This window comes from Salvelinus namaycush, chromosome 4 (genome assembly GCF_016432855.1).
Source record: "Salvelinus namaycush isolate Seneca chromosome 4, SaNama_1.0, whole genome shotgun sequence".
Lineage (NCBI taxonomy): Eukaryota > Metazoa > Chordata > Actinopteri > Salmoniformes > Salmonidae > Salvelinus > Salvelinus namaycush.
In genome coordinates this window covers 27166225-27181118 of record NC_052310.1, presented here as the reverse complement: position 1 = coordinate 27181118, position 14894 = coordinate 27166225, and positions in this window count along the sequence as shown.

Sequence of the window (14894 nt, the reverse complement as noted above, 5' to 3'; positions counted from 1 at the left end):
ACTGTGAGTTGGATCCCCGGGACCACTCGTATGTAAAATGTTTGCATGCGTGACTGTGAGTTGAGTTTTTATTTTATTTTTACAGGGACAGTGCACATTAATCAACGTTTCAGTAAAAGTGCCGGTTTTAGCCAGCCAGCTAATTTTCAACCGCAGTCCCTGGGCAGGTTATTAAAAACAATTACAATATAAACAATAATCGAGCAGTGAGCACACGCAGAGCAACATAGGACAAGCAAGACGTAGCATACAGACAGAGCAACATAGAACAAAAAGCAGTAAGACAAAATTCATAAAAGCAACAAAGTGTTTCCACACCTCACAAGCTACAGACAACAGACAACATGGAAAGCGGCAATACACAGCTAGGGATTATGTTCACAAATCTGATTGACCTTTAGCCATGTCTTCATGCATTTTGTGAAAGTGTGATATGTGGTGCAGTTATGTGTGTCTGATGGCAGTGTATTCCAGACATGGGAAGCTCTAACAGAGAAAGCGGATTTACTAAAGGTGCTTTTCCTTAAGGGAACTATACAGTCACCTCTCATGGCAGACCTTCTGGATCTGCTGCCATATGTTTGGGTTTTCTGTTTAACAAAAATACTGAGTGGAGGGGGAGCCAGGCCATTTGGGATCTTAAATACAAGACATGCGTCGGTGTATTGCACAAGATTTTCCCAACTCAGGAGCTCATGCTTTCTGAGGATGTAACAGTGATGATGGCTATTGGGCTTCCTATCAAGCACTTTGAGATCCTGTTTGTAGACAGACTGAATAGGTTTTAATATTGTACAGCAAGCTTGGGCCCAACTAGTCAAGCAGTATGTTAAGTGGGGGAGTATCATAGATTTGAAGTACAGTTTTGCTACCTCTGTAGTTAAACAATTTCGTATAAATCGGAAGTTAGCTAGGTTGAATTTGAATCTGAATGACCTTTTTCACATACTTTTTAAAAGAGAGGTTGGAATCAAGTATGATGCCAAGGTAGTTTTTTTTTTTCACATTGTAACCTGGACCATTACAGTAGTGAGTTCTTGTGCAGCTTGTTGTTTGCTCTTTGCATGCACATATATCACTGTATCATCTGCATACATTTGAACTTCAGACCCAGTACAGACAGAAGGCAGATCATTAATGTACAGGCTGAACAGAAGGGGCCCCAATATTGACCCTTGGGGCACGCCCACATCATAGCTAAGAGTGGGCGACAGCTCATTGCTCACTCTAACACACTGAGTTCTGCCTTCAAGGTATGATTTCATCCATCTCAAGGCATCGGGGGAAAAGTTGAACTTGGACTATTTTGAAATGAGAATCTCATGGTTAACAGTATCAAAAGTCTTCCTTAGGTCTAGAAACACAGCCCCAACAACGCCCCAACAACGCCCCAACAAAGTCGCTTTAGATAAAAGTGTCTGCTAAATGGCATATTATTATTTCCTTAAATGGACATATTCTAAAATGCCATTTGGCACTGCAAGACCACTGGACGTGAATTATTCAGGATGCGTTCTGAAATTGTTTAATCTAAGTAACCATTTAAATACACTGGAGTTTCATCCTAAAACATAGAAGTTTGCATATGATCTCCACCATCAAAAAGACAACGTTGTCCTGCATCTTCTACATTTCATGCTTTGCGTGCTGCAGCCATTGCTGACTCAATAGCAAGGCCAGCAGACAGCAGGGGCTGTGAACATTCAGAATCTCCGTTCAACCACCCCTAAGCTTTGTCACTCGCTATGCTGTCTAACACAGACAGGGCCTAACCCATGTCTTAGGCCTACTTCTTCCCTAAGATTATGAAACCATCTCAAACTTAGAGTAATCTGTCAGTCTCCCTCTCATTCAACCCACTGAATGCATCTGTGGATCAGACACTGGGCTTGATCACTTGGTGATTGGAGGGAGCTTCAGTATATGGGGCGAGGAGACTATTTATTGGCAGTTTATTCACTCCAAGACTGGAGAATATGGGTCATGATCTGCTATAATTAATCATAGCTGATTAAGAAGAGTCGTATTGACACAACGACGTAAGGGAGGATCTAACTACAGGAAAATGTGTTCAGCATTTATGCCATTTTGTGTGTATTAATGGGTAGAAATAGTGGCTGGATGGTAGCTGTCTCTATTTTTTTCTGACGTTTCCATTTAGGGTCACCCTCTTGGTTTATGTGTTAAGTGTATGTCACTGTGATTATGTTGTGTACAGCATGTGTCTGTGTGAGGCCTATCAATCGATTAAATATTGAACTTACAATCTGTTGCCCTAGAGACATAGTTCATTATTTATCAGCATATTTAATTAATCATTTATTTATCTAAAGTATGGCCTATGCAACATGCCCTTGATCAGACAAATCCACTTTCATTCATTGAGAAATTTCTTGTAGGGTATGTTGAGATATGCATGGGTATAATTAGGACTAATATAAGTTATTCATTACACTCCTACCGTACTAAGGGGGAATGGAGACAATTTAGTACATACAGTACATTTGGTTAAAATACATAATTGCTTGTACTGAAGGGAAACAGCATCACTTGTTGGCCTCGTCAGTGTAGAGAAGCATCAGGTGTGGTTGTGTGCAAGCACCAATCAGAGTGCCTGCTGGATTTTGGACCTACACTAGGTATAAAGACCCTAGTGTTCTAATGGAAGCTCTCATTCACTGTCTGTCTGACCCAGCAAGAAAGCACATGCCTTTCTCGAAGTTCCCATGAATCACATTTAGGACCTCTGAAGCCTATTGCCAAATTCACCATGTGTGTGTGGTTGCACATCCGTTTATGTGTTCCTAACCTCTCCCATCCTCCCTATTCCTTGTTCATCAATAACAGATCCGCTGCAGTCAGATGGAAACTCTATAGCAACAAATACGGCATCGCAGAAAAGGGGTAAAATAAGAAAGGTAGAGCTTTGGAGAGCAATTACATTGAACATCGCTTTACACTGTGACCCAACGAGGATTTAGCGCTCGTGCCGTTTTCCCTGAAACCACTGAGTGTTTTGAGGCGCGAAAATCCGACCACATTCTCAATCAACTGATAGAAAGGATTAGGATTTAGCGAGGAGATAAATCAAAGGAAGGTACATTTTGAATCTCTCCACACCATTCATGCTCTGCCAAATTCGTTAATAAACGCCCCATCTCATGAGGTGTTGAGGCCAATATGTGTTGATTAATATTCTCAATTTAACACTGAAAAAGCTATAGAGTAGGCCGGACAGGAGGGAGGTAAACTAAACTTGAAATCCGAGCCAATTACACATAAAAAGAACAGGAGAGCAGTACATTCTAAACTTCAGAAGGGCATGGTACATTTGGAAAGGTTCTTGTCTAACCATTACAACCAGGGTCAGTGCCATGTACAGTGTTTTGTAGCCTAGTTTAACCATGTTCCATGAGTAAAATGACATCCCTACTCTCTGATAATTGAAAACATGTCAGATGAGCCAAGACTATGGAGTCTTGGGGGAGGGAGGGGGTAATACGCTGTAATATTTTGTAATGTTACCACATACAGTGCCTTCGGAAAGTATTCAGACCCCTTGACTTTTTCCACATTTTGTTACGTTACAGCCTTATTCAAAAATTAATTTACTAAGTACTTTGTTGAAAAACCAGTGATTACAGCCTTCTTGGGTATGACGACTTCTTGGGTATGACGCTACAAGCTTGGCACACATGTATTTGAGTTTCTCCCGTTCTTCTCTGCAGATCCTTGCTGCACAGCTATTTTTAGGTCTCTACAGAGATGTTTGATCGAGTTCAAGTCTGGGATCTGGCTGAGCCACTCAAAAACATTCAGAGACTTGTCCCGAAGCCACTCCTGCGTTGTCTTGGCTGTGTGCTTAGGGTCGTTGTTTTGTTGGAAGGTGAACCTTTGCCCCAGTCTGAGGTTGTCAGAGCTCTGAAGCAGGTTTTCATCAAGGATCTCTCTGTACTTTGCTTCATTAATCTTTCCCTCGATCCTGACTAGTGTCCCAATCCCTGCCGCATAAAAACATCCCCGCAGTATGATGCTGCCACCACCATGCTTCACCATAGGGATGGTGCCAGGTTTCCTCCAGACGTGACGCTTGGCATTCAGGCCAAATAGTTCAATCTTGGTTTCATCAGATCAGAGAATCTTGTTTCTCATGGTCTGAGAGTCTTTCGGTGCCATGTGCCTTTTACTGAGGATTGGCTTCCGGCTTCCGTCTGAAAAGATGGTTGTCCTTCTGGAAGTTTCTCCCATCTCCACAGAGGAACTCTGGAGCTCTGTCAGAGTGACCATCAGGTTCTTGGTCACCTCCCTGACAAAGGCCCTTCTCCCCCGATGGCTCAGTTTGTCTTGGTGAGTCTTGGTGGTTCAAAACTTCCATTTAAGAATTATGGAGGCCACTGTGTTCTTGGGTACCTTCAATTCTGCAGACATGTTTTGGTACCCTTCCCCAGATCTGTGCCTCGACACAATCCTGTCTCAGAGCTCTACAGACAATTCCTTCGACCTCGAGGCTTGGTTTTTGCTCTGACATGCTTTGTCAACAGTGGGAGGTGTGTGCCTTTCCAAATCATGTCCAATCAATTGAATTTACCACAGGTGGTCTCCAATCAAGTTGTAGAAACATCTCAAGGATGATCAATGGAAACAGGATGCACCTGAGCTCAATTTGAGCAAAGATTTTGAATACTTACGCAAATAAGGTATTTTTTTCTTTTTTAAATCTAAAAAGAAATAACTGTTTTCGCTTTGTCATTATGGGGTATTATGTGTAGATTTATGAGGATTTTTTTTTATTTAATGCATTTTCGAATAAGGCTGTAAAGTATAATATTTTACATATTGTTTGGGGAGGGGAGGGGGGTAGCCTACTCAGTATTATTTTGTAATATTACCACATAGGCCTAGATGCTTAAAATAACCTTGTTTTGACACATGACATAAACATTTGTAGCAGTAGCCTAGTAAGCCATTTACTCCACCCCATCCATTTAATGGATTCCTTTTTCATAATGCTAAAAATACTGTAGGCCTATCTCTAGCCCGTTCATAGACGGTCATGTTAAACGTACAGTGCCTTCAGAAAGTATTCACACCCCTTGACTTTTCACACATTTTGTTGTGTTACGCCTGAATTTAAAATGGATTAAATTGAGATTGTTTTCTCACTGGCCTGCACACAATACCTCATAATGTCAAAGTGGAATTATGTTTTTCGAAATGTTTACAAATGTATTTAAAATGAAAAGCTGAAATGTCTTGCGTCAATAAGTACCCTTTGTTATGGCAAGCCTAAATAAGTTCAGGAGTGAAAATGTGCTTGACAAGTTACATAATAAGTTTCATGGACTCACTAATAGTTCAATAATAGTATTATTTTTGAATAATACCCTACACATACAATTATCTCTAAGGTCCCTCAGTCGGGCCTCCCGAGTGACACAGTGGTCTAAAGCACTGCATCGTCACTAGAGATTCTGTGTGCGCCTTGTGCTGCGGACAATTAAAGGCCACATTAAAGTGTGCAGTTTTGTCACACAACACAATGCCAAAGATGTCTCACGTTTTGAGGGAGCTTGCAATTGCTATGCTGACTTCAGAAATGTCCACCAGAGCTGTTGCTAGGGAATTGAATGTTCATTTTTCTACCATAAGCCGCCTCCAATGTCGTTTTGGAGAATTTGGCAGTACGTGCAAACGGCCTCACATTCGCAGACCACGTTTAACCACACCAGCCCAGGACCTCCACATCTGGTTTCTTCACCTGCGGGATTGTCTGAGACCAGTCATCCAGACAGCTGATGAAACTGTGGGTTTGCACAACCAAAGAATTTCTGCACAAACTGTCAGAAACCATCTCAGGGAAGCTCATCTGCGTGCTTGTCGTCCTCACCATAGTCTTGACCTGACTGCAGTTCGCGGTCGTAACCGACTTCAGGGGCAAATGCTCTCCTTCAATGGTCACTGGCACACTGGCACACTTCAATGGTCATCCATGTCACTGTGCTCTTCATGGATGAATCCCGGGTTTCACCTGTACCGGGCAGACGGCATGTATGGCGTTGTGGGTGAGAGGTTTGCTGATATCAGCGTTGTGAACAGTGCCCCATGGTGGCGTTAGAGTTAGGGTATGGGCAGGCGTAAGCTATGGACAATGAACACAATTTTGTCTATGGCAATTTGAATGCACATAGATACCGTGATGAGATCCTGAGCCATTCATCTGCTGCCATCACCTCATGTTTACGCGCAATAATGCACGTCTCAAGGATCTGTAGACAATTCCCGGAAGCGGAAAATTGCACAGTTTGTCAATGGCCTGCATACCAGACATGTCATCCATTGAGCAAGTTTGGGATGCTCTGGATCAATGTGTACGACAGCATGTTCCAATTCCCTCCAATATCCAGCGACTTCTAACAGCCATTGAAAAGGAGTGGGACAACATTCCAAAGGCCACAATCAACAACCGATAAACTCTATGCGAAAGAGATGTCACACTGCATGAGGCAAATGGTGGTCACACCAGATACTGACTAGTTTTCTGATGCACGACCCTACCTTTTTTTAAGGTATCTGTGACCAACAGATGGTTCCAAAGAAGTTTGAAACCACCAAGACTCTTCCTAGAGCTGACTGCCGGGCCAAACTAAGCAATCAGGGGAGAAGGGCCTTGGTCAGGGAGGTGACCAAGAACCCAATGGTCACTCTGACAGAGCTCCAGGAGAGATGGGAGAACCTTCCAGAAGGACAATCATCTCTTCAGCACTCCCCCAATCAGGCCTTTATGGTGGAGTGGCCAGACAGAAGCCCCTCAAAAAGGCACTTAAAGGACTCTCAGACCATGAGAAACGAGATTCGTTGGTCTAATGAAACCAAGATTGAACGCTTTGGCCTGAATGCCAAGTGTCACGTCTGGAGGAAACCTGGCACCATTCCTGCGATGAAGTATGGTGGCAGCATCATGCTGTGGGGATGTTTTTATGCGGCAGGGACTGGGACACTAGTCAGGATCAAGGGAAAGATGAACGGAGCAAAGTACAGAGAGATCCTTGATGAAAACCTGCTCTGGAGCGCTCAGGACCTCAGACTGGGGCGAAGGACAATGACCCTAAGCACACAGCCAAGACAACACAGGAGTGGCTTCAGAACAAGTCTCTGAATGTCCTTGAGTGGCCCAGCCAGAGACCAGACTTGCACTCGATCAAACATCTCTCGAGACCTGAAAATAGCTGTGCAGCAACATATCCAACCTGACAGAGGTTGAGAGGATCTGCAGAGAAGAATGGGACAAACTCCCCAAATACAGGTGTGACAAGTTTTATACCCAAGAACACTCAAGGCTGTAATCGCTGCCAAAGGTGCATCAACAAAGTACTGAGTAAAGGGTCTGAATACTTATGTAATATTTCAGTCTAGAATTTTTTATAAAATTGCAGAAATGTCATAATGACAAAATGTGGAGAAAGTCAGTGGGTCTGAATACTTTCCGAAGGCATTGTAAATCTGCTTGAAAATCTAGCAATGATCAACAACCAATTTGACAGAGCTTGAACAATTTTGAAACGAATAGTGACAGAAGATTTACTCAGACTCACATCTGTAATTGCTGACAAAGGGGATTCTAACATGGATTGAATACTTATCTAATCAAGATATATCAAGTTTTTTATGTTTCATACATTTTTTACAAATGTTGGAACTTTTTCTCCACTATAACTACAGTATTTTGTGTAGATCATTGATAAACAATGACAATTAAATCAATTTTAATCCCACTTTGTAACACAACAAAATGTGAAAAAAGTCAGGTGAATACTTTCTGAAGGCCCTGTATACCGTCTGTACATAAACCTGTCTGCCACCCAAGACAAAGGCTACGACGCTGTCCTGAAGCCTTGTCTGAACGTCACTATGCCTCGCTTGCCATACGGTTTTGGAAACATTTAGAACTTAACTTTCACATCAGCGAGAAAGAATAATAATACATCAAAAAATAGTTACTACACACCTTTAAAGGGCCGGCAGGTAGCCTTGTGGTTAAGAGCGTTGGGCCAGTAACCGAAAGTTTGCTGGTTTAAATCCCTGAGCCAATTAGCTGAAAAATCTGTTAGCTGAAAAATCGTTTGAGCAAGGCACTTAACCTTAATGGCTTCTGCAAATCGCTGTGTATAAGAGTGTCTGCTAAATGAATAAAACATTTAAAGGTATAGGGTTAGGGCAGCCATATTTCCATGTTACAGCCCTTGTTTACGGAAGACAGAGGCGCCACCTGTTTTAATTAGCTATCGAAGTGTCTCCGAACACCTGTGTGTAACGGAAAACGGGCGTCAGAATAGTGTTGTAACTGAAAATTACTGTTGACTGCAGCTGTGTTAAAACCACTTTAAACAGTGTACAGTAAGTGTATATTTTGCATTTGTGAAGTTATTTTGATTTGAGAATAGAGGGCTTTATGTTTCCAAAAATGTATCGCAAGAGAGGATTATTAACGTTTTTAAACGTTAAAACAGAGCATCGGGATTGTAGTTAACATGGACCCTGCTGTGGTCTATACCTTCAGTTGAGAACCCAAGAGTGGGAAGTTGTAAGCCCCCTTTGGCCATCCTTGGGTTCTCAAGAGCTAGCCTATGTACACAATTATATCAAGAGATCAATGTAGTATGAAATAAAATCCAAGACCAAAAATATGGCTCATATTACCTCATGTCTCATACCTTATTGATGTGTTGAGTCTTTTTATATAAAGCCTTCCATTTACACATGGTCTTTGGATATTCAGGCCTGCATACACAGCATCATCATAGCCATCAAAATGTAAATGAACTGTCATAATGTAATACATACTTCAATGTTACTTTGTTTGTAGATGTAACAGGTTCCTGTGTTATTGTTCAATGACAGAGCAGTTTTAAAGTTTTTGATTAGGCTATTGTGAATCATCTCTTTCTTGTCTTTTTCCATGTGTGTGCATCTCAGTTCACCCTCCCTCAGTCTGAGGCTATGAGAGGGAGAGAGGAGTCCCAGGCCACACCATCATGCTACTTCTGAGAAGCAGGGATGACATTTTGGCTGCCAATACACAAGGTAGGATGCACTGATGGACATTTTTTAGACTATTATTGTCTTACAGCAACTACCCACACATCCCAGCTCATCCCTGTGTGTGTGTGTGTGTGTGTGTGTGTGTGTGTGTGTGTGTGTGTGTGTGTGTGTGTGTGTGTGTGTGTGTGTGTGTGTGTGTTAGTCACACACTGTAGTTTACACACTGGGGATACTGCATGCATGAGAGTTTGTCTCGTGTTGGTATTCTTCTGCTCGTCTGTGAAAATGAGTCAACAACATCATCTCAAATTCTACAACATCTCCAAGTTTACACATTTTTGGTGTCCCATTAAAACTGCAATCTCCAGCATAAACATATCAATGTGGAGATGGTTTGTGGTGGTAGTGGTGCAGGGTGAGACCTGAAGGCCTTGTGGTGGAAAGGGGCACAGGATTTTAGCGTGGTGCGCTTTTTGATCGATGGACTGCGTCACTGTGTGAGCTTTACTTGGTTATTCAACCTGACCTAGCCGCTATTGACTACTAGCTTAATTTGCATGGTTCTACGGATATTGTTCAAGCAATTAAAGGATTTGTTGAATGAGATTTTGACGCAAAAGGGTGTGCCCATTTGTGAGTGCTTGTTTGTGTGTAGATTGTGTGCAGATTTTGTATGTAGGCCTATGTGTGTCTGTGTTTTGTTATGTGTGATAAGATGAAGAAAGACATTTGTTATTCCCTGAAGTCCGACTGAGATTGGGCTCGCTACGTATATGAATACAGAAACAGTAAATAATGGCCCATAAACAGCTATTACCAACCGGAGCCATAATCATATTTTCCTCTTTGCAATGCGTTCAGCTCATCTCTCTCCCAATACTCGTTCCCTCTCTCATATGCATCCTCTGACTCTCACTATCATTTTGACTTTGAACGTACGCTCTCCCCCATTTCCACCCTCCTATCGTCTTTTTCTCCGTGCACTGTTAATCAGGCGTGACTTTCAAGAGACTGAGCCACTGTACGGAGTGTGAGACTGAGAAACTCAGTTCTTCTCTTGTGGGCTCTAGATGTGAGCACACTACAAATGCTATTACACTATTACTACTATAACTGAAAAGCACCAACCTTACAACGGCCTTCTTTACTGTTCATGGAACACTCTATACTGTGTTACTAACGGCTGATGTTGCATTATTAGACCTAGCATTGATATAGAACATAACCAAATCAGCAATAATATTGAATAATATTATCCATTTCACTACTCTGTTTCAACTCCACTGACTTTTACATCGAGTGTGTTTAAGCCTTTTTAATAGCAACATTTTTCTACATGAGGCTATTAGGCCTAAATTCAATCATTTTTTTTCTCTCTAATCTTTTATGAAGCTTAGAAACTAAATAGGACATTTTAGAATAATGGTTTGAATAAGGATATTGGTCTATCAGAATTCTAGTTCATAGATCTGTTTTAGGTCTTGTCTATAGCTCATGTATACCTATTACAAATGGGATTTCTTCTCTTTGTTGTATTACTGTAGCCTTTATCATTGCCATGCACAGTTATGTTTCAATGCTCTGCGGCTTGGCTCTTGCGTTAGTCATTTTTCTTTTGACTGATGGAGAGAACGGTCTTGAAGCAGATGGAGAGCAAGAGAATAGATTGCTATTTGAACTGGTAGAAAGGAAACCTTTTAAAATTGTGTTTTCTTTTACTAAGTCATCAAAGCGGTTTAAATATAGACTCTCGAGCAGCACATACAAGCATGGATCCCAACACATGTCAGAGGTAGACATGCAGTAGCATATACAATACAATACAGCTACAACCTTTGATCTTGAAAATAGTCTGAAACATTCTAAAATAAGCACACTCTGCCCTCCCCCTCACCATAAAACATAATTAAAAGATTAAAGGATGAGTAAGACTTACTACACATGGAGTTATATATCTTGTCAATATCTTGACACCTGCTCCAGTGTTTTATACCGCTTTACCCTCTTTGCTGAATAGAGAGAGAGAGGATTTTTCTTTCAACTTATCCATAAAAAGAGGCAAAATTTAGATCCTGAGAGTTGGTTAGCAGAAAGGAGGATGGAAGGATAGTGAAGAGACTAAGACTATTCTTCAAGTTTCTGTAGATGTACAGTTGAAGTCGGAAGTTTACATACACTTAGGTTGGAGTCATTAAAACTCATTTTTCAACCACTCCACAAATTTCTTGTTAACAAACTATAGTTTTGGCAAGTCGGTTAGAACATCTACTTTGTGCATGACAAAAGTAATTTTTCCAACAATTGTTGACAGACAGATTATTTCACTTACTGGCATTGTGATACAGTGGATTGTGCGTCAGAAGTTTACATACATTAAGTTGACTGTGCCTTTAAACTGCTTGGAAAATTCCAGAAAATTATGTCATGCTTAAGAAGCTTCTGATAGGCTAATTGACATCGTTTGAGTCAATTGGAGGTGTACCTGTGGATGTATTTCAAGGCCTACCTTCAAACTCAGTGCCTCTTTGCTTGACATCATGGGAAAATCAAAAGAAATCAGCCAATACCTCAGAAAAGAAAATTCACATTCTTAAAATAAAGTGGTGATCCTAACTGACCTAAGATAGGGAATTTTTACTAGGATTAAATGTCAGGAATTGTGAAAAACTGAGTTTAAATGTATTTGGCTAAGGTGTATGTAAACTTCCGACTTCAACTGTACATAAGCCTAGATATAGTAGAGTAGGGAATAGAATGGCTATTGGTTGTGTGTTGCTTGTGTTTTGATGGCTTGTGAGAGTGTGGTGTGTATTGGATCATCAACAATACTATTCCAATATTGTAGGCCTATTTGTGAAATATTTGGGGACATATAATAACAAATTATTTCTGTGTAGTCTTTCTGGGTTAGGATCTGTGGAATATATTCAACATCAATCTGGCTAATATCCAATTATTGAAGAATGTAGTGGGTATTGTAGAATTATATGGAAACTATTGGCTTTAATAGGTTTTATTGCAGAGGTAATGCTATCAATGAATATTAATTGGATCTACCAGAATCACCTTTTTAGATTGACCTGACACATGTTAGGCTGAGCATAGAACTGACTGAATTGTCAACAAGAATCAATACACCTTCACTCATCCTTGTCTCCACAGAGGAACATAAGTCACCTGGAAAACTGCCCTTAGCTGAGCATTGCATTCCAACATTTGCTTTGGTGACATCTGTTACCTTAAGGCACCTCTTTGGATACTGCCGTGTCGAGACTTCAGAGGTGTATGTTGATGCTCCAGTTGCTGTATGTATGTATGGAAAAGCCTACATGTACATCGATAGCTTTGAACAGTTGTACAGTTGAAGTCGGAAGTTTACATACACCTTAGCCAAATACATTTAAACTCAGTTTTTCACAATTCCTGACATTTAATCCCAGTAAAAATTCCTTGTCTTTGGTCAGTTAGGATCACCACTTTATTTTAAGAATGTGAAATGTCAGAATAATAGTAGAGAGAATTATTTCTTTCAGCTTTTATTTCTTTCATCACATTCCCAGTGGGTCAGAAGATTACATACACTCAATTAGTATTTGGTAGCATTGCCTTTTAAATTGTTTAACTTGGGTCAAACGTATCGGGTAGCCTTCCACAAGCTTCCCACAATATGTTGGGTGATTTTTGGCCCATTCCTCCTGACAGAGCTGGTGTAACTGAGTCAGGTCTGTAGGCCTCCTTGCTCGCACATGCTTTTTCAGTTCTGCCCACAAATATCTATAGGATTGAGGTCAAGGCTTTGTGATGGCCACTCCAATACCTTGACTTTGTTGTCCTTAAGCCATTTTGCCACAACTATGGAAATATGCTTGGGGTCATTGTCCATTTGGAAGACCCATTTGCGACCAAGCTTTAACTTCCTGACTGATGTCTTGAGATGTTGCTTCAATATATCCACATAATTTTCTTTCCTCATGATGCCATCTATTTTGTGAAGTGCACCAGTCCCTCCTGCAGCAAAGCACCCCCACAACATGATGCTGCCACCCCCGTGCTTCACAGTTGGGATGGTGTTCTTCGCAAGCGTCCCTCGTTTTCCTCCAAACATAATGATGGTCATTATGACCAAACAGTTCTATTTTTGTTTCATCAGACCAGAGGACATTTCTCCAAAAAGTACGATCTTTGTCCCCATGTGCAGTTGCAAACCGTAGTCTGGCTTTTTTTATGGCGGTTTTGGAGAAGTGGCTTCTTCCTTGCTGAGCGGCCTTTTAGGTCATGTCAATATAGGACTCGTTTTACTGTGGATATAGATACTTTTGTACCTGCTTCCTCCAGCATCTTCACAATGTCCTTAACTGTTGTACTGGGATTGATTTGCACTTTTCGCACCAAAGTACGTTCATCTCTAGGAGACAGAACGCGTCTCCTTCCTGAGCGGTATGACAGCTGCGTGATCCCATGGTGTTTATACTTGCGTACTATTGTTTGTACAGATGAACGTGGTACCTTCAGGCGTTTGGAAATTGCTCCCAAGGATGAACCAGACTTGTGGAGGTCTACAATCTTTTTTTTCTGAGGTCTTGGTTGATTTCTTTTGATTTTCCCATGATGTCAAGCAAAGAGGCACTGAGCTTGAAGGTAGGCCTTGAAATACATCCACAGGTATACCTCTAATTGACTCAAATGATGTCAATTAGCCTATCAGAAGCTTCTAAAGCCATGACATAATTTTCTGGAATTTTCCAAGCTGTTTAAAGGCACAGTCAACTTAGTGTATGTAATCTTCTGACCCACTGGAATTGTGATACAGTGAATTATATGTGAAATAATCTGTCTGTAAACAATTGTTGGAAAAATGACTTGTCTCATGCACAAAGTAGATGTCCTAACCGACTTGCCAAAACTATAGTTTGTTAACAAGAAATTTGTGGAGTGGTTGAAAAATAAGTTTTAATGACTCCAACCTAAGTGTATGTAAACTTCTGACTTCAACTGAATCAACACAGCAACGATGTTACTACACAGCAATGATGTTGTGGTGCTAGACATACAAATCCAGGCCTTGCTGCACGTAACTTGAGCCACATGGAGTTCGTTTTATTCAAATGTCCCACACAAATTTGAAGTAACAAAAACGTTAAGCTTCACAACCTGTGTGGAACCTGCATGATGCATTAATATGAATGTTCACAGACTAACCACAGCCACTCTGTTTGAAAATGCCAGGACAGGTGCTATATTTGCTGTATGAGATGACCTTAGCATTTTCTACGGTCATAAATCTTACGAATGTGAAACTAATGTTGTTCAACATTTTTACCTTTGCTTAACTACAGAGGCAGTGGTCTCTGGGTAAAAATTAAAGCTTTGAGATGGACTGTGGTTAAATTCATCCTATCAAAGAAATAGGCTCTTTTCCTAGATTCAATAGTCTACATACAGTATTTTGTACATTACTCTGTGTTCTGATACATTAAGGTTGCCATATCAACCAAGCAAAACACTTACATTTCTAAAAGCCAGCTTGTGATGTCACAATCATATAATGTACAGTACAAATATACCAAGTGAGTGACCCTTGTCCATCCTAAAGTGCAGGTTTTTCTGAGAGGCTGTCACTGCCATAGTCCAGCCTCTCTTCCCACTGGTATTGAAATGTCATAGTTAATGGACACTTTGCTGGAGTAACCCCGCCAGCCAGCAACCCCTGCCACCCTAAGGAATAAGAAGGATTGATGTGACTAGTAGTTAATATTAGAAGTTATTGATTGGACTGTGTTAGGGAAAATTGCCCCCATGAGTTTTCCTAGCACAACTGCCAATAGGAACCTAATTCTCCCCTGAGAGATTACCAT